The sequence below is a fragment of the Chiloscyllium plagiosum genome, chromosome 11, assembly GCF_004010195.1.
Source record: "Chiloscyllium plagiosum isolate BGI_BamShark_2017 chromosome 11, ASM401019v2, whole genome shotgun sequence".
NCBI classification, from domain to species: domain Eukaryota; kingdom Metazoa; phylum Chordata; class Chondrichthyes; order Orectolobiformes; family Hemiscylliidae; genus Chiloscyllium; species Chiloscyllium plagiosum.
The window spans coordinates 29,243,261-29,262,540 of record NC_057720.1 but is presented as its reverse complement, the minus strand read 5'-3'; the positions used below and the strand labels follow the sequence as shown (position 1 = coordinate 29,262,540).

Genomic DNA, 19,280 nt, shown 5'->3' with positions numbered 1-19,280 from the left:
TTATAAAAATAATAAAAGGAAAGAAGTTGTAGTGATCAAAACAAAACAGATGAACTAACAATACAAACCGAGACAGGTATGATCTAGTGGCTATTACTGAGACGAGGCTACAGGATGATCTAAATTGCAACAAGAATATCAAAGAGTATGCAAATTTCAGGAAGACAGGAAGTTAGGAAAGGGTGGAGGAGTGATTCTGTTAATTCAAGATGAAGTTAATACAATAGACAGGGATAATCTAAATACCAGGATACAGAAACAGCTTAGGGAAAAATGAACATACATATAAACATAATGAACAAGGAGGAGTAGAGAATTCAACCCTTCTCTGTCATTTAATATGATCATGACTGATCTCATTTCAGCTTCAACTTCACTTTCCTGCCTATCTTCCATAACCCTTCAACCCAGTACTAATTAAAAATCTGGCTACCTCCTTCTTATATTTAGTTAATGTCCCACAATCCACTGCAGTCTAGGTGGTGAATTTCAGAGTCATGAACTTTTGAGAGAAGTATATACTCCTAGTTTATGTTTTAAATCTGCTACCTCTTATCCTAAGATTATGACATCTCATTTTTGATTGCCCCAGAAGATGAAACATCTTCTCTACGTCTATTTTTTCCAATGACCTTCAGCATCTTACATACATCCATTAGATCTCCTCTCATTCTTCTAAATTCTAGAGTACAGGCCTAAAATGCTCAATCTCCCATTATAAGCCAAACCCCTCACCTTTGGAATCAATCTAGTGAACCTAGTTTGAACTGCCTCCAATACAACTCCATCCCTCCTCAAGTAAGAGGACCAAATTTATATGTAATACACCTGATGCAGTCTCTTTAATGCCTTGTACAGTTACAGCAACACTTCCTCCTTTTATACTTCATTTTTTTTGCAATAAATGACAAAATTCTATTTGCCGTCCTTATGATCTGCTGCACCTGCACACTTATTTTCTGTGATTTATGCATGAGATGCCTCTGCACTGAGGCGCACTGAAGTTTCTTTCTGCTAAGATAAAAAGCTGTTTTTCTATTCTTCGAACCAAAATGGATAATCTCACACTTCTCCATGTTAAACTCCTTGTGCCAAATTTTGGCCAATTTACCTAACCTATCCATGTCAATTTGCAAATTTATTATTTCTTTAATTCAGTTAACTTTTTCAGCTATTATAGTGTCATCTGCAAATCTACTATAGATCCTTGCATCCAAGTCATTAAAATCCATTTTAAATATTACATTTCCTTCCTGCCTATCTTCCAAAACACCAAGTACTCTTGGACCTTCAATTCTCAAATCAGGTCTCCCTGCAACCGTGTCTCCATAATCACCACCAAATCATACCCATTTGTCTACTTGTGCTGTCAACTCATTAATTTTACTACAAATGCTTTGTGCATTCAGATAAAAAGCCTTTATGTTTATTCTATTATCAAAGTGCATACTCTTGTACAATTCCTTTGGGCAATACGACATTGTCAAATTCTTTTTATTTTCTGCTAACAGTCAGTCTTATCATTCACGTGCACTTGCACCTTTCCTTAGCCAACAGCTTCCTGACAGTTTTCTTGTGATATCACTGCTTTTTTCACTCTGTGGTGAGCTGCTTCCCCCACAGCTACTTTCCTCATTCACCTCTCTGCGTGCTGCTTTAACTCATTGGGTTCACCTCTCTCCCTGTTCTTTGAGGAAAGATAAAGGCAAGTAGTCACTTGTAGGAGTGGTGTTCGGATTCCCAAACATTAATCACGTGATAGGGCAATGTATCAGGAGACAAATAATAGGAGCTTGTCAAAAGGGCACAGTGATTACCATAGGGTTTTAACCAATTTACAAACTGGAAAAATCAGACCAGATGAAGAATTCAAGTGCTTTCAGAACAATTTCTTAGACCAGCATGTTATGGAATCAACCAGAGACCAAGCTAGGCTTGGCTTTTACCAATGAGGTGGGATTAATTACTAACCTTACAGGAAAAATACCCGTGTAGGTACAATCACAGTATGACTGAATTTTACATTCATTTCGTAGTCCAAGACTACTATCTTGTTTTAATAAAGGTAATTATGAGGATATGAAAACAGAGTCAGTGAACATCAGCTGGCAATGAATGTTAAGGGATAATAGAGATGTAGTGGCAAACATTTAATGAAATATTACAGAAAGCATAGAACAGATATATTCCAACAAATAAAAATTCGAAGGCACATACCTCTATTGTTAAGTAAAAAAGTCAAACATAATAAGAAAGTCAAAGTCAAACTCAAAAGACATAATTTTGCAAAGTGGCAGTTCAGAAAGAATACCAAACAAAAGCAAAAAAATTACCAATACATTAAAAGGGTAGAAAATTAGAGTATGAAAGAAATTTATAACATGTAAAACAAAACAAAATATTCAGGGACATGTAATTTTTCACAAGGACAAGGAGGCATTGCGGTCACTTAATAAGTATGAAAATAAGTAAGATAGTACAAATTGGTCTTGGACCAAATAATGCATATTCCATTTGGCTGGAGGAAGAACTAATAAGCGAATGAAGTCAGTGATGGGAGTAAATGGTTCATGGCTCACAGCAAATCTATTCCAGGATGAAGAAAAGCTTTAGGAAGGAGGATAAATTGACCATGCTAAACCAAAGAAATTAAGAATAGTAAGAAAGTGAAAAAAATAAAAACATACAATGTGGCAAAGATCAGTGGTACAAGAAGAATTGGGAAAGTTTTAAATGCCAACAAAAGGTGACCAAATAAAATAGAGGAGGAGAAAATAAACTAAGAGGATAAATGAACAAGTAACGTCAAAAATGACAGTAAGGGCTTCTTTAAAGTAAGCACAGGCCCCTTAATGGATATGGTTGGTGCAATAATAATAGGGAACCAGACAAAGGAAATGAATAAATACTGTATTAGTCTTAAATTGTACGTTCACTTCCATCAGTCATTAATATGTAAAGTACTGTATACATTGCTATTTAACAAGAGTCCCTGATTTTGAAGGTAGTTTTTTGCACAGGATAGCGGATTGGCTAACTAAAGACGACAAAATTGGGATAAAGGGTCTTTTTCAGGATGACAACAACCTATAACTAGTGGAATGCCACGAGGATCAGATCTGGACTGACAATTGTTTGCAATATATATTAATAAATTTGATGATGGAAGTAAATGTACAACTGCCAAGTTTGCAAATGACACTAAAATAGGTGTCAAGAGTATGGTGCTGGAAAAGCACAGCAGGTCAGGCAGCATCTAAGGAGCAAAAAGAAATCGACGTTTCAGGCAAAAGCCCTTCATCAGATTCCTGAGGAAGGGTTTTCCTGTTGAAGGGCTTTTGCTTGAAACATTGACTTTCCTGCTCCTTGGATGCTGCCTGACCTGCTGTGCTTTTCCAGCACCAAACTCTCAACTCTAAACTCCAGCCTCTGCAGTCCTCACTTTCGCCGACTAAAATAGGTGGTTACAGAAATGGTCAGCGTGACACAAAGTTTCTTCATTGGATTATAGACCAGTTAAATGAGTGGGTAAAATCTTGACATGTGAAACAGAATATGAGGAAATTATATTGCTCTTTAGCAGGAAGAATAGAAGAGCTAAACATTTATTTAAATGTAGAAACAATACAAGCTCTATGGTACAATGAGGAGAATACAGGAGCAGATGGACCTCAGGGTTCAAATGCTTAATTCTCTGAAGGTGGCCAGGAAAGTTGAAACAGTTATTATGATGACTTATACAGGATCCTTGGGTGTACAAGAGAGACAGAGTACAAAAGCTAGTGATGCTACACCTCAGCAAACCATTGGACAGACCAGATTTGAAGTACAGCATTCAGTTCAGTGTACCTTATTTAAGGATGTTAAAGCCCTGGAGAGTGTGCAAAGGGGACTTATTAAAATGATGCCAGGAATGAGGGACTTTTTGTTTTAAGATGCAAGGAAATATTAGAGAAATTGGGTTTATTCTGCTTGCAGCAAAGATTAAGCGGTGATTTTATTGAGTTGATAAAAATTATGAATGATGATGATAGGGTAAAGAGGGATACTCTGTTTCCACTAGTTGCTATGTCAGCGAGAGAGCTAGGAGTGAGAGGAAGACAAACTTCATTACTCCGAGTTGTTAGGATTTGGAATACGCTGCCTTGGAGAGTGATGGATGTGAATTCCTTAGAGGTTTCAAGAGCGAGCTGGAAACAATTTGAATGCAATGAACTTAGAGGGCTACAGAAACAGGGCTGAAGAATGGGACTAGGTGGTAGTTCTTTCAGGAATCCACACTGACACAATGGACTGAATGGTGTCCTTCTCTACTGTAAAGTTTTATTGATTCTATGAGCTGTAGAAAGCTGCAGCATGGAGGGATTTGGGGGCCCTCTTGCATGAGTCACAAAAAGCTAGTATTCAAGTTCAGCAGATAACAGGGAAGGCAAATGGAATGTTGCCCTTTATTTCAAAGGTAAAGAGATACAAAATTAGGGAGACCTTGCTAAAACTATGCAATGCACTAGTCAGATCACACCTGTAACAGTGAAAGTTCAGACCCCTTGTGTAAAAGAAAACATGGGCAGTGAGTGCAGTACAGTTCACTAGGTTAATTCCAGGTATGTCGGGATTTTTTCTGAGAAGAGGTTGAGTAGATTAGTTCCGTACTCATTGGAGTTTAGAAAAAAAAAGAGAGGAGATTTTAATGAAACATAAAAGATTCTTGGAGAGTTCACAGGCAGATGCAGGGAGGTTGTTTCCCTTTGTGGAGAGTCTATGACCGGTAGACTCCATTATGGCATAACCTCAGAATTAAGCATTAAAGATTTAAAGATGAGGGGGAATTTCTTCCCTCAGGCAGTAGTTAATCTGTGGAATTCTTTATGGGACAGAGCTGTTGAGGCTGCGTCATTAAGTATTTTCAAGGCAGATATGGAGAGATTTTTAATCATAACAAAATCAAAAGTTATGGGGGAAAGTGGAGTTGGAGGACTAATCAGATCAGCCATGAAAGGCAGACCAGACTAGATAAACTGAACGGCCTTCTGTGCTCCTACATCTTATGACCTAATCACATTATTGCAAGAGACAGAAATAGAAATTGCTGAACAGCTGAGCATGTGAGGCAGCATCTGTGAGAGAAATCAGAGTTAACATTTCAGGTCGAGTACCCCTTCCTCAGAACTGATCGTAGCTAGGAAATGTCGGTTGATATGCTTAAGATAGGGTCGAGGTGAGTGGGGATGGAGTAAATGATAAGTGAAGATAGAGCCCAAAGAGAGAGAAGAAAGTGAGGACTGCAGGTGCTGGAGATCAGAGTCGAAAAGTGTGGCACTGGAAAAGCACAGCTGGTCAGGCAGCATCCGAGGAGCAGGAGAATCGACATTTCAAGATGATGGGCCTATGCCTGAAACGTTGATTCTCCTGTCCCTCAGACACTGCCTGACCTGCTCTGCTTTTCCAGCACCACACTGTTCGACTCCACAGAGACAGAGAAGCAGTCAGACAGACAAAGGAGTGGATAACGATCTGGGAGGGTGAATATCTATTAATGGATAACAAAGGATAGTGTTTTAAAAAAAAAACACACAACGCCAGGTTATAGTCCAACAGGTTTATTTGGAAGCACTAGCTTTCGAGGCGCTGCCTCTTCATCAGGTGGTTGTGGAACAAAACCATGTGACACAATTTATAGTAAAGAGGTTACAGTGTCATGGGGTTGTAATGATATATTAAACAAGTTGTTTAAACAAAGTATAACCTGGTGTTGTGTGATTTTTAACTTTGTCCACCCCAGTCTAACACTGGCACCTCTAAATAATGGATAGTGCATATTAGCAGACTATGTGATAACAAGGCTTGGTGGTGGGGGTTGGGGTAAGGACATGGGAAAGCTCAAGCCCTAAAGTTAGTGAACTTAATATTGAGTCCAAAAGGCTGGGGGATCCCCTAGCAAAAAAATGAGATGTTGTTCTTCCAGCTTGCGTTGAGTTTTGCTGGAACACTGCAGTGAGCTTGAGACAGAGATGTTGGCCACAGAACAGGACGGTGTTGAAGTGGCAGGCAACTGGAAGTTCGGGGGGGGAGGGAGTGGAGATGGTGCTGGTGGTGCTGTTGGAAGTCAAGAAGAGTGGTCTAGGGTGCCCACAGGGAATGGTCCCTGCTGAAGGCTGACAAAGGGAGGGGAGGGGAATTTGGGTTTGGTGATGGCATCCCGCTAGAGGTGTCAGAAATGGTGGCTGACGAACCACATTATTGCAGTACTGCCTGAAAATGCAAAGTTAACTGCAGAGGCATAGAACAGAAAAGAATTTAATTAAATGACTAGTGCAGTGAAAAGATAATTGTGATGTTTTTACTTTGAGATCACGGAAAAGTCCAGATAAAATTACACATAAAGTATCCAAAGTAATACTCTAAAACAATTTTCCATTATTTGTTGGGAACATTCAGGTAATCATATGGTAATGGAAATGCTTTAAGTAAAGGTGCCATGCCTGAGCATCAGCTTCTCTGAGATAACATGGCAAAAAAATAGCAGAGTACAGAATTAACACCATAGCACTCTAACATACGACAAACAGGCACTGTACCTGATAATGGAGGCCACATTATCCCATATCCATTAAGGACCCATATCTAAATGTATGATCTCAACTTGTCACTTTCCATGAACAAGTCTAATCCATACAAAGCTGTATATTCACAGGTGCAATTACATACATATTGAGATCGCAAATGGTCTAAGTGCTTGTTAAGATACACTGATGGCAGAACACAATGCAGAAAGCTACGGATGATAGCATGGTAAATGGCAGCAAGGTGCATGTGACGGCAGGACCCCATATAAGGTTCTGCATGAAATGGTGAAAAATATTGCATACCTTGATAACTATTATAGAATCATGTGGAAAAGTCTTAAGTACACTTAATAACATTAAAAATATTTTTAAAAAATGCTGGTACAGTATCTACAAATATTTGTATGTTATTAAAAAGCTGAAGCACACAGCAGGTTGATCAGCAAAGACAAAATAGTACTGTTTGGCGAGGCTTTTCATCTGAGTTTCTTTGGACTCAAGGTAATATTTTGAACCAACAGCGCATATTTAACATGGACAAGTACAGAATACCAACTACAGGAAACTATTTCTAGTGAAACATTAATGCTTTATGTTTCCTCTCTGTAGACGGTGACTGAGCAGCTGTGTTTTCAGTATTTTCTAGTTTTATATGAGATTTCCAGTTTTTGTTAAAGTAAAGTAGTTAAAATAGGCTTGTATTTGATACCTGATTTTGATCTTGAATTCCAAGTAATTTCTTCAGGATAGTTTGTCACTGGATGATTCGAACTGCTGTTGTTGAAATCACTTGCAAGAATCAGGAAGAGTCAAGTTCTCTGCATCTGTTAAGCAGCATATAATTACTTAAGCACAAGAATAGTATTTTTGTGGTACCATCAGAGTATTATCTCCGACAACAGAAGACAAGATTTTGACCAATAAGTCAGAAGATAGTGAAGGTAATTCCTTTAGTCAAAAAAATGGAGGCATGCAAAAGTTGGAAAACTACTAGCCAGTCTGCTTAATACCTACCATGGGAAAATGATAGAAACTATTATGAAAGAAGTTGTAACAGGGTACCTGCACATGTTCAAAACAATCAAAGTGTCAACATGGTTTGTGAAAGGAAAATCATGTTTGACTAACCCATGGAGTTGAGATGGTGGATAAAGGGGAAGGTGCTAAGTGAAAGATTATTGTAAAAAATAAGTGCTCATAGTGTTGGGGTAACATACTGACATGGATAAGAAAGGCTAACAGGAAGGAGAGACTCGGTGTAATTTTTTTTTTCTCAGGTTGGCAAAATATAATGAGTGCTGTGCCACAGAGATTATTGCTTGGACCACAACGGTTTATAATTTACATAAATGACATAAATGAAGGGATGGAAGGTATAGTTATCTAATTTAAGGAAGGACGTAAACATGTTGGAGACAATTCAGACAGGTTTTACTAGACTAATATCTGGAATGGTCAGGCTGTGTCCATAGGCAGGTTGGACAGGCTAAGGCTTTGGATTATCTATTGCATTTTAAAAGAGTAAGAGGCAATTTGATTGAAACACAAAATCCTGAAGGGTTTTGATAGAGCAGATGTGGATTGGTTTCTCTCATTACAGGATCTGGAACTCAGAGTTGGCCATTTAAAACAGACATTAAACAGATAATTTATTTTCAGAGGTTCCTGAGTCTTCCCAGTTTTTTTCCCTCTACCATAATACCAATGATTTGTTTCTCTCCATGTGAGTGTGGGTGTGAGACTGTGTCTTAGCTGGTACTGTTAGATGTTGATAGTTGATAGGTAGTTGAAACCTGTTGCTCGAATCAAATCTTAGTAAATATTAGTCCTTGGATAGATACTTATCCTTGAATAAGCATATGGATGGTGATAGGATAGTGTAAGGGGATGGGCTTAGAATAGTTCACAGGTCGGCGCAACATCAAGGGCCTGTTCTGCGCTGTATTGTTCTATGTTTCAAGTCTTGTTAAGTGCAGAAACTTGATTTGCACTCTTTTTCAACATGGGTTTAAAAAGACAGGTAAACTGGGAAATTTCACATCCTTTTATAAAAACTTTCACTCTGGTGATATTTCTGGGAATAGCAGGGCTTGAATTTCAGCGCACTGCCAGAGTAAGGATTTGCAGAACCAAACACTATACCCTTCCTTTTCCAAGTATCTAGAGAATTTCATTCCTTCTGTAGATCAATCATTTGGTCCTGTTTCTTCGACTAAATTAGACAGAATATCATACACAATTGACAATTTCAGTACATCACTGACGTAATAGCATGACTCCATCTATTACTATGACCCTATCAGTTACTTTTATCAATGGAAATTAATATTTGCCTTTGTGATGCTTACCTTGAGGAAATGTTGAAAGTTTTTCAGTTCTGTTATCAAAGTCTGCCTCACCATATCTGTCAATTGTGCAATAAAGTAAACATTTTAGTGGAACTAAACAAAGAAGAAACCATTGAAATCAAGAAAGTCATCATTGACACTGTCAACTGGAAGGTGACAATGACTTCTTGAGACTGAATGCAAGAGTAGTGGAAGAAGCGAACAGAAACAAAAAGCTCAACTGGTGAAGAAAGCAGCTCAGATTAAATGAAGGGCAGTAAATGGCTACAAGACTATAAGACAAGGAGCAGAAATTAGGCCATTCAGCCTATTACACCTGTTCTGCCATTCAATCATGGCTGATAAGTTTCTTAACCCAATTCTCTCACTTTCTCGCCATAAGCCTTGATCACCCTGACAATCAAGAACCTATCAATCTCTGTCTTAAATATATTCAATGACCTGGCCTCCTCAGTCTTCTGTGGCAGTGGATTCCATAGATTCACCACTCTCTGGCTGAAGAGGTTTCTCCTTATCTCCATTCTAAAAAGTCTTCCCTTTACTCTAAAGATGTGCCCTCGGGTCCTAGTCTCTCCTACCAATGGAAACATCTTCCCAACATCCACTCTGTCCAGGCCATTCAGTATTCTGTATTTTCCAGTTAGATCTCCCCTTGTTCTTCTAAACTTCATCGACTATAGACTCAGAGTCCTCAAACTTTCCTCATATGTTAAGCTTTTCATTCCTGGGACAATTCTTGTGAATCTCCTCTGAACCCACTCCACAGCCAGTTATTCCTTCCTGAGATTTGGAGCCTAAAACTGTGCATGATACTCCAAAGGTAGCCTGACCAGAACCTTATACATCCTCAGAAGTACATCCCTGCTTTTATGTTCAAGTCCTCTTAAAATACCAACATTGCATTTGCCTTCCTAACTACTGACTCAACCTGCAAGTTTATCTTGAGAGAATCCTGGACTAAAACTCCCAAGTCTCTTTGCACTTTAGACTTCTGAATTTTCTCCTCATTTAGAAAATAAACCATGCCTCTATTCTTCTTGCCAAAGTGTATGACCTCACACTTTCCCATATTATACTCCATCTGCCACTTTGCCCACTCTCCTAACCTATGCAATTCCTTCTCCTCCCTATCTTTGTATCATCTGCAAAGATATGCCCTCAATTCCTTCATCTAGATCATTAATGTATAAAGTGAAAAATTGCAGTCCCAACACTGACCCTTGCGGAACACCATTTGTTACTAGCTGCCAGCCTGAGAAAGATCTTTTCATCCCCACTCTCTGCTTTCTGCCAGATAGCCAAGCTTCTATCCATGCGCACCTCTTGTGCGGCACCTTGTCAAAGTCCTTCTTGAAGTCCAGGTAGTTAACATTCATTGGCTCTCCTCGGTCTAACCTGCTCATTACTTCCTCAAAGAATTCTAGCCGATTTGTCAGACATGACCTCCCCTTGATGAAACCATGCTGACTTTGTCCTATTTTACCACACACCTCCAAGCATTCAGAAATCTCATCCCTTGTTGGTCTTTGTAAGCTTCCCAATCCTCTGGTTTCCCACTGCCCTTTGCCACATTTCTCTTTTGCTTTTATGCTATCCCTGACTTCACTAGTCAGCCATGGTTGCCTCATCCTCCCTGTCGGGTGTGGGGTGCTAGAAAAGCACAGCAGGTCAGGCAAAATCCAAGCAGCAGGAAAATCAATGTTTTAGGCAAGATCCCTTCATTAAGAATGAAGGGCCCTTGCCCAAAACGTCGATTCTCCTGCTCCTTGGATGTTGCCTGACCTGCTGTGCTTTTCCAGTACTCAACTCGCGACTCTGACTGCCAGCATCTGCAGTCCTCACTTTCTCCTCATCTTCCCTGTACCATGCTTCTTTTTCCTCAGGATGAATCTCTGCTGTGTTGCCCGAACTACTCCCAGAAACTCCTGCCATTCCCATTCCACTGCCTTTCCTACTAGGCTTCTCTTCCAGTCAATTCTGCCCAGCTCCTCCATCATGCCTCTGTAGTTGCCTTTATTAAGCTGTAATGCCATTGCCTCTGATTCTATCTTCACCCTCTTAAATTGCAAAGTAACTTCAATCATATTATGATCACTGCCTCCTAAGTGCTCCTTCACCTTAAGCTCCTTTATCAAGTCTGCCTTATTACATAACATTAAATCCAGTATTGCCTGTTCCCTAGTGGGCTCCACCAAAGCTGCTCCAAAAAGCCATCTCATAGACATTCCACAAATTCCTTTTCTTGTAACTGACTACCAACGTGATTTTCCCAGACCACCTGCAGATTGAAATTCTCCATGATCACTGTAACTTTGCCTTCCTTACACATCTTTTCTATCTCCTTGTGTATCTTGCGCCCCCGCTCCTGACTACCATTTGGAGGCCTGTACATAACTCCAACTATGGTTTTTTCACCTTTGCAGTTCCTTAATTCTACCCGCACAGATCCTACATCATCTGACCCTACTTTGTTTCTTACTATTGATTTAACTTCATTTCTTACTAATAAGGCAACCCCACCCCCTCTACCCATCTTTTCGATATATCCTTAGATATTCAGCTTCCAAATGGTTGCACTAAATCATTATTCACAGCCTAAACAAGAATCTTTATTTTCTACATTATTCTCCAGGCAAAGAGTCTATCAATAACAATTCACCTTTCAACAAGAGTATTCTTAATTTCTTTCCGAAAGCTTCTTCCAAAGAGTTTTTTTTTTAAATTAAAATATTAAAAATATTAAATCATCTATGCAATATCTCCAGTGCTCCCTGTAGTTGTGTGTTCTAACTATGGGTTGTTCCCAAGTCACCAATAGCTACACAAAGTAAATAACCAGGATGAATTATGTAATATGGTAATTACATTTGTAAGCGAATTATCAGGCATGTTTCGAATGGATAATACTGAAGATAAAGATGGACATTAGTGGCATTTTAAGCCTATTACAGATGTTCTGATGGTTTATAAAGGTAGAAACCAAAGTAACTTACTAAACTAATTCAACTAATTAAAAATCCAATTAAATAAACATTACAAGATTTGTAAAATTGAGCCAAATGATTAAGGCTGTCATAAGTTTACTTCAATCTTGACTGCTATTCATATTATAAGCAAGGCACTGTGCAATGCCTTATCTTTCTGAAAAGTTTCTTCTGCTGCAATATTGTTGTAACTACCGCCACAATGTGCTTCATGACATTAAAACGCTTTGAAAATTTAGCTTCTTCAGACCTATTACTCAGCACAATGCACTGTTATCATAATCTTGCCCTCCTTTCGATCAGTCTGCTTCCTCTTTAGTAGTTTGGGCTTTAGAAAAATAGCTCAACTCTGGTCAGTTCAAAGAAAATTATCCAAATGTCAAATCAGATTGAAAATGTCTATTTAAACATACACGCAAGCAAGAATGAAACACAAGACAACTGCACCCTCAAATTATTTTCAACATCACCCTAAATTGTTTTCATATATTGTATCAATTCCTGTGATGAGATAAATCAGAAGATTAGGTAAGATGTTAATGGCTGGAGACAAAAGCAGTTTATCAGCACACAAAGGCTGTTGTCCATTTAGGAGACTAAATAATAACCGGAGAACTGATTTTTTTTTCACAAGTTTATAGCATGAAATCTTTCTCTTTCAGCGTATCCTGTTAGTATAACAAGTCATTGGCCAAGCTCCAGGGCTCGATGAATTTATAGAGGAGTACGCTAATAGACATGGATGCTCCATAGTTGATTCCAGCTCTGTATGAGTTAGCTGATATCAGTTATTTACATAAATAGCAAGCAGGACAGAACACCAGCACTTCATCGGAAGGTCAATGATGATGTTACCTAGCATGGTGACAAAATATCTGAGAACAAATCTACCGGCTCAGCGAGCAAATGTACAACATAATATGAGTTGACTGGATGAGGGATGAAATATACTTAACGAGGATTCTCGTTTCTGTTTGAGCATCAATAATCCTTGCTGGCAGGTGAGGATCCTTACAGACAGCATCAGGATCAGCTGTAACTCCCTAGCAATACATATCCTGCCGACATTCATTTAGGAGTTTGGATGATGACAAACAAAAAACTGATGCTGGAAAGCAGAAACAAAAACAGAAGTTGCTTATAAAACTCAGATATGACAGCACCTGTGGAGAGAAAGCAGAGTTAATGTTTCAGTTCCAGAACTATCAGTTCTGAAGAAGGGATCCAAAGTGTTAACTCTGCTTTCGCTCCACAGATGCTGCCAGACCTGCTGAGTTTTTCCAGCAATTTCTGCTTTTGATTGTAAATAAATACTTGTTATCTGAGCAGTGTACCAGACACTAAATGCCTTTCATGGATGGACAATTTAACACAAAGTATTAACATCTTCAAGTGGTATAAAACTGATGGTTGGAAATGTCCCTTCTCATTTCTGCAGATGCACCATTTAGTGTTCAATTACATATCTGAAAATAATACACTTCAGACAACCTTAATTCCAGAAAGGAGCATGTTTAAGCCATGCTATTCTGCACACAGTTACACAATGTTGTGCCAAGGGGTTTAATATTTTGAATTAGATGAACTGTAAACTGGACTTTGGGTCTGTTACAACGTTGCAGTGGGTCAATAGGTAAGATTCTGATAGCAATGCTTACATAGTATTCTATCAAATATCTAAAGTTGAAGGACACACAATTCTATAAGAAATTCCCTCTAACAAACACCAGTACCTATAATATTACTAATACATCTGGGGAACCAAACTCACCTCCAGAATAAAGCTGCATCTCTGCCTGCTGTCAGCCACGCTTTTCAAGTCCTGGCCACACAGCATTGCAATATATCAGCTGGGACCAGTCTTCGTGGCTTCCATGGTGAGAATTAGGAGATAATTTCAGTGGGGGGAGCATTTCGCGAGCAGTGACCATAAATCTGTAAGTTTTAAGTTACTTATGGATAAGGATAAGAGTAGTCCTTGTGTGAAAGCACTAAACTGGGAGAAGGCTGACAGATTAGACTATTAGATTCCCTACACTGTGGAAACAGGCCCTTGGGCCCAACCAGTCCACACCGACCTTCTGAAGAGTAACACACCCAGACCCATTTCCCTCTGACTAATGCACCTAACACTGTGGGCAATTTAGCAAGGCCAATTCACCTGACCTGCACATCTTTCGACTGTGGAAGGAAACTGGTGCACCTGGAGGAAACTCACGCAGACACGGGGTGAATGCACAAACTCCAAACAGACAGTCGCCTGAGGCTGGAATTGAACCTGGGACTCTGGTGCTGTGAGGCAGCAGTGCTAACCACTGAGCCACCATACAATTACACAATATTGTGTACGAACTGGGGAATGTAAATTCGGGGCAGCTACTTGAGTGTAAATCCACGTATGGGACACAGGAACTTTTTTTTTTAAATTGCTAGCTGATTAGAGTTCAGGACCAATATGTTCCTGCAAAAATAAAGGATAAGAATGGCAAGATTCAGGAATCTTTGAAAACAAAAGAAAGTGAGAGCTTAATCAAAGAGAAAAAAAAGGAGACATACATAAAATTAGAAACTGAAGATAGACAGAGACTTTGAAGAATACAAAGATAGCATGAAAGAACTCAAGAAATGAATTAGGAGAAGTAAAACGAGTCATGAAATGTCTTTGTCAAACAGGATTAAGCAAATTCCAAGGCATTTTATACAAATACAAAGAGTAAGAGGGTAGATGGGGAAAGGGTAGGTCCACTCAAGGACAAAAGAGGGAATTTGTGTGTGGAGCCAGAGGAAGTAGTTAAGGTTCTCAATAAATACTTTGTCATCATTATTCACAAAAGAGGAAGACATGATGAATGGGGAGTCTCAGGAGGGGTATGTTGATATTCTAGGGCATGTTACTATATATAAAAAAAAAGGTGTTGAGTGTTTTGAAAAGCATTAAGGTTGACAAGTCCCCAGGACCTGATGTGATCCATCACAGAATGCTGAGGGAAGCGGGTGAGGAAATTGCTGGGGCCTTGTTTGAAATCTTTGTATCCTCTTTAGTCACAGGAAAGATCCCAGAGGACTGGAGAATAGCCACATTGTTCCTTTGTTTAAGAAGGGCAACAGAGATAATCTGAGAAATTATCGGCCAGTAATCCTTACCTTAGTGCTAGCCAAATTATCATAGAAGATACAAAGGGATAGGACTTACTTACAGTTCAAAAATTATGGGCTCATTAGCAACAGCTAGCATGGCCGCGATTGGCAAGGTCATGACTTACAAACTTTATTGAGATTTTTTGAAAAAGTTACAAAGATGATTGATCAGAGCAGGGCACTATATATTGTCTATAGGGACTTTAGCAAGGCTTTTGACATTATAAAAAGTGAATTCAAGGTAAATTCATGTGGGATCCATGGTGAGCTGGAAAGATGAATACAGAATTGGCTTAATCATAGAAAATAAATAGTGGTGGTGGAAGTAATTTTCTGACTGGAGATCCATTACCAGTGTGTCCTGTAGGAATCTCTGCTGGGACCCCTGTTTTTTGTAATATATATAAATGATCGAGGAGAACGTGGATGCTCTGATTAGTAAGTTTGCACACACCATAAAGATTGGGGAAGCTGTGGATTTGAGGATTGCCAGAAGATACAGCAGGATAAAGATAGGCTGGACACTTAGGCAGAGAAATGGTAGATGAAGTTTAACCCAGACAAATGCCAAGTGATGCACTTCGGATGATCTAATGCAAGTGGGAAGTATACAGTAAATGGCAGAGCCCTGAATAGCATCAGCATACAGTGGGATCTAGGTGTATAGATCCATAGTTGCTTGAAAATGGCAACACAAGTGGATAAGGTGATCAAGTAGGCTTATGGCATGCTTGCCTTCATTGGTCAAGGTATAGAGTATAAAAATTAGCAAATCATGTTGCAGCATATAGAAATTTAGTTAGGTCACATTTGGGACAGTGTGTACAATTCTGATCACCACACTACCAAAAGGATGCGTAGGCTTTGGATGGGGTATAGAAATACCTTTACCTTGAACATCGAAGGATGAGGGGCGACCTGATAGAAGTTTACAAAATTACGAGAGGCACAGATAAAATGGACAGTCGGAGCCTTTTTTCCCAAGGTACTAGAGGGCATATGTTGAAGGTAAAAGGGGGCAAAGTTTAAAGGAGATGTGAGAGGCAAGTTTTGTTTTTAAACACAGAGTGTGATGTATGCCTGGAATGATCTGCCAGAGGTGGTGGTTGAGACAGATACAAAAGCAACATTTAAGAGGCTTCTAGACATATGTATGAATAGGCAGGGAATGGGGGATATAGACTGCATAAAGGCAAAAAGGTTTTAGTTTAAAAAGGCATCATGTCGGCGCAGTTCTGATCAGCCAATGGGCCTGTTCCTGTGCTCCACTCTTTGTTTTTAAAAGGAGGGAAACAGAAAACAGGAAATTATAAGTGAACAAGCCTACTACCTACCAAAGCAAAATGCTACAATCCATTACTAAAGAGGTTATTGCAGATTACCTGGAAAATCATCATGGATTCAGGCACGGTCAACATGGTCGTGAAAGCAACATTATGATTAACTAATATTATGATTAACTCACAGTGCCAGGGACCCAGGTTCAATTCCACCCTCGGGCAACTGTCTGTGTTGAGTTTGCACGTCCTCTTAATGTCTCCGTGGGTTTCCTCCGGGTGCTCCGGTTTCCTCCCACAGTCCAAAGATATGCAGGTTAGGTGAATTGGCCATGCTAAATTGCCCGTAGTATTAGGTACATTAGTCAGGGGTGAATGTAGGGGAACGGGTCTGGATGGGTTGCTCCTTGGAGGGTCAGTGTGGACTTGTTGGGCAGAAGGGCCTGTTTCCACCCTGTAGGGAATCTAATCTAGAGTCCTTTGCAGAAATAAAAGCACTGTGGATAAAGAGGATCCTGTGGATAAGACGTACCTGTACTTGAATTTCCAAAAGGCATTTAATAAGCTGTCATGAAGGTCACTACAGAAAACAAGAGCTTGTGTGTAGGTGATAACCTATTGGCACGGATAAAAGATTGGGTAGCTAACAGGAATCAGAGGGTGAAGATAAATGGGGTCTTTATCAGGATTTAGCTGCAAATTCAGCTAAAGGTTCTGGACAATCACAGGAATCACTGGCGGGCCTCAACAACTTGGAATCTATATTAATGATTTAGATGAAGGAAGCAAACTAAATTTGCCAGTAACACCATAATAGGTGGAATTTAAGTTAGCAAGAGGTAAAAAGTTTACAAATAGGTTATAAACAAGTGAGCAAACTTGGGCACAGGGGAAAAAGTAAATTGGTCCACTTGGCTGGAAGAATATAGAAACAGTGTACTATAAAATGGAGGCAGATGGAAGAATACAATTATACACAGAGTGTTGGTGTCTGGGTGTATGAAGTACTAAAGACCGGGATACAAGTATAGCAGATGATTAGAAAAGCAAATCAAACTCCGGTAATCCCTCTTTTTGTGCTCAATTCCTCTCAATTAAGGAAATCACCTCATTAGACTTTTTCGTTATGTGCTTTATCTGTACACTAACATTTTTTGACTTATACTAGAACATCTAATCCCTCTACACCTCAAATTCTACAGTTCTCTGCTTAAGTAATATTCTGTTTCTTTTATTCTTCCTTCACATTTTCCTGCATCACATTCCACCTGCTGGATTTTTACCCATTTAATCTATGTACATCTGCAAATTCCTTAGTACTTATAGAATCCCTAAGGTGTAGGAGCAAGCCATTCAGCCCATTGAGTCCACACTGACCCTTCTAAGAGAATCCCACCCAGTCCAAACTAACCCTGTAACCCTCCATTTTCAATGGCTAATCCATGGACACTATTGGCAATTTAGCATGGCAAACCCACTTAACATGCACACCTTTGGACTGTGGAAAGAAACCAAAGCACCTGGAGAAGATCCATGCAGATTCGGGGAGAATATGCAAACGTCACACACAGGCACCCAAGTCTGGAATCAAACCTGGATCCCTGGCACTGTGGGGCAGCAGTGCCAACCACTAAGCAACCGTGCAGTCCCTTCTTCCGAACATACTTTTTTTAAAAACCTGTATTTTTGTAGTCTGCAAATTTAGCTGCCATGCCATCGTTTCCTTCATCTATGCCACTGATGTAAATTGTAAAGATGTGAAAGCCCAACACAGATACCCCACTAGTGGGAGCAGCAGCTAGGTGAGTGGTAATGCAGAAGTCTTACCACCTGAGACAACTGGGTCTGCACAGTGTTGGGGGGCTTCAGGTCAAAACAACATTTCGCATCACTGAAAATCCACCATAAGTATTCTCACAAAAACATCTAATTTATCCCTCATGGCTATAAAATATCACTAAGAAATGTTAGTAGTAGCCAATATGGCAAACCCTAAATCTGAAAGAAAATCTAACACTCACACTGAATTTCTAAGCAAAAATCCCCAAAGCACAGCTGACAGTTCGGGGATCCACCTGTTGAACATCTGAACGTTAAGAGGAGAAAAATGAACCTTTTAGAAATTGTTTTTAAACAAAGTACAACATTCCCGTGTCCTAGTATGTGCATTTTTCACACCTTGGATAGACACCCATGCTACAATTAGTACAAATTCCGTTTAATTACTAATTAGACAAAAGATTTGGCTATATCGGGCAAGATACATTTCTCGAGCATGAATACACCATTCGTATAATGCAAGTTTAGTGCGTGTGGGACAAGTGGTTTACAACTACGGAATTTAAATTTAGCGTTAATCAGGATTCAGCAATAAAGTGGGATTATACTCAGCAACATACAGCGTAAATTCAGTGTTGTCAAAAACGCTAAGTATGCTGGACCAATTTTAAATCAGTTTGTTTAACCATTTAGACAATAACTTTCAAACACCTCTCTCCCTCCAGTCGTATAATCATGTATTCATGTAGACGCCTGTTTTTTTTTAAATGGACAGCATGTAACGCTCATTTATATTGCTCGGCTGAAACTTGAACTGCAGCTAACAATCGTGTTGCAATATAAATGCATTTTGAACAGCCCTGAATTTTGCACTCCGACTACAACCCTTCGGAGATCGTTCATGCTATTTTATTGCCTAGGAATGAGCCACTTTTTAAATCTACATTTACTTTTCGCCAGAATCTATTTCAGTAATCCAATACAAAAGTACCAGAACTTAAATCGTTTCTGTTTTGCGCACATAGCATTTAGCAGAGTTTATGTCCTCGAAACATTATTTACAAACAACTTTGGAAACTTACCCAGTGGGTGCGACAGCAAATTTCACGCGCCTTGGATCTTATCGCCAGCAGATCCAGTTATGAACTGAAATAGGTTTCAAATAAACCTCATTTAACATACGAAAAT

At 39.4% G+C, this 19,280-nt stretch overlaps 1 protein-coding gene across 4 annotated transcripts in view; it reads right to left on the bottom strand.

Annotated features, from left to right (window-relative positions):
- The window catches only part of LOC122554249 (MAP kinase-interacting serine/threonine-protein kinase 1-like), a 59,031-nt gene that overhangs the window by 38,832 nt on the left and 919 nt on the right, over positions 1-19,280 (bottom strand). Inside the window, exons 2-4 of one of the 4 annotated variants that reach the window (XM_043698976.1) lie at positions 19,175-19,238; positions 8,915-8,970; positions 7,276-7,390 (exon numbers count right to left, since the gene is read on the bottom strand). The gene's annotated coding sequence lies outside the window, so the exon portion shown is untranslated. The remainder of the gene's footprint in view (positions 1-7,275; positions 7,391-8,914; positions 8,971-19,174; positions 19,239-19,280) is intronic. The other 3 variants (XM_043698978.1, XM_043698977.1, XM_043698979.1) reach the window with 3 other exon arrangements.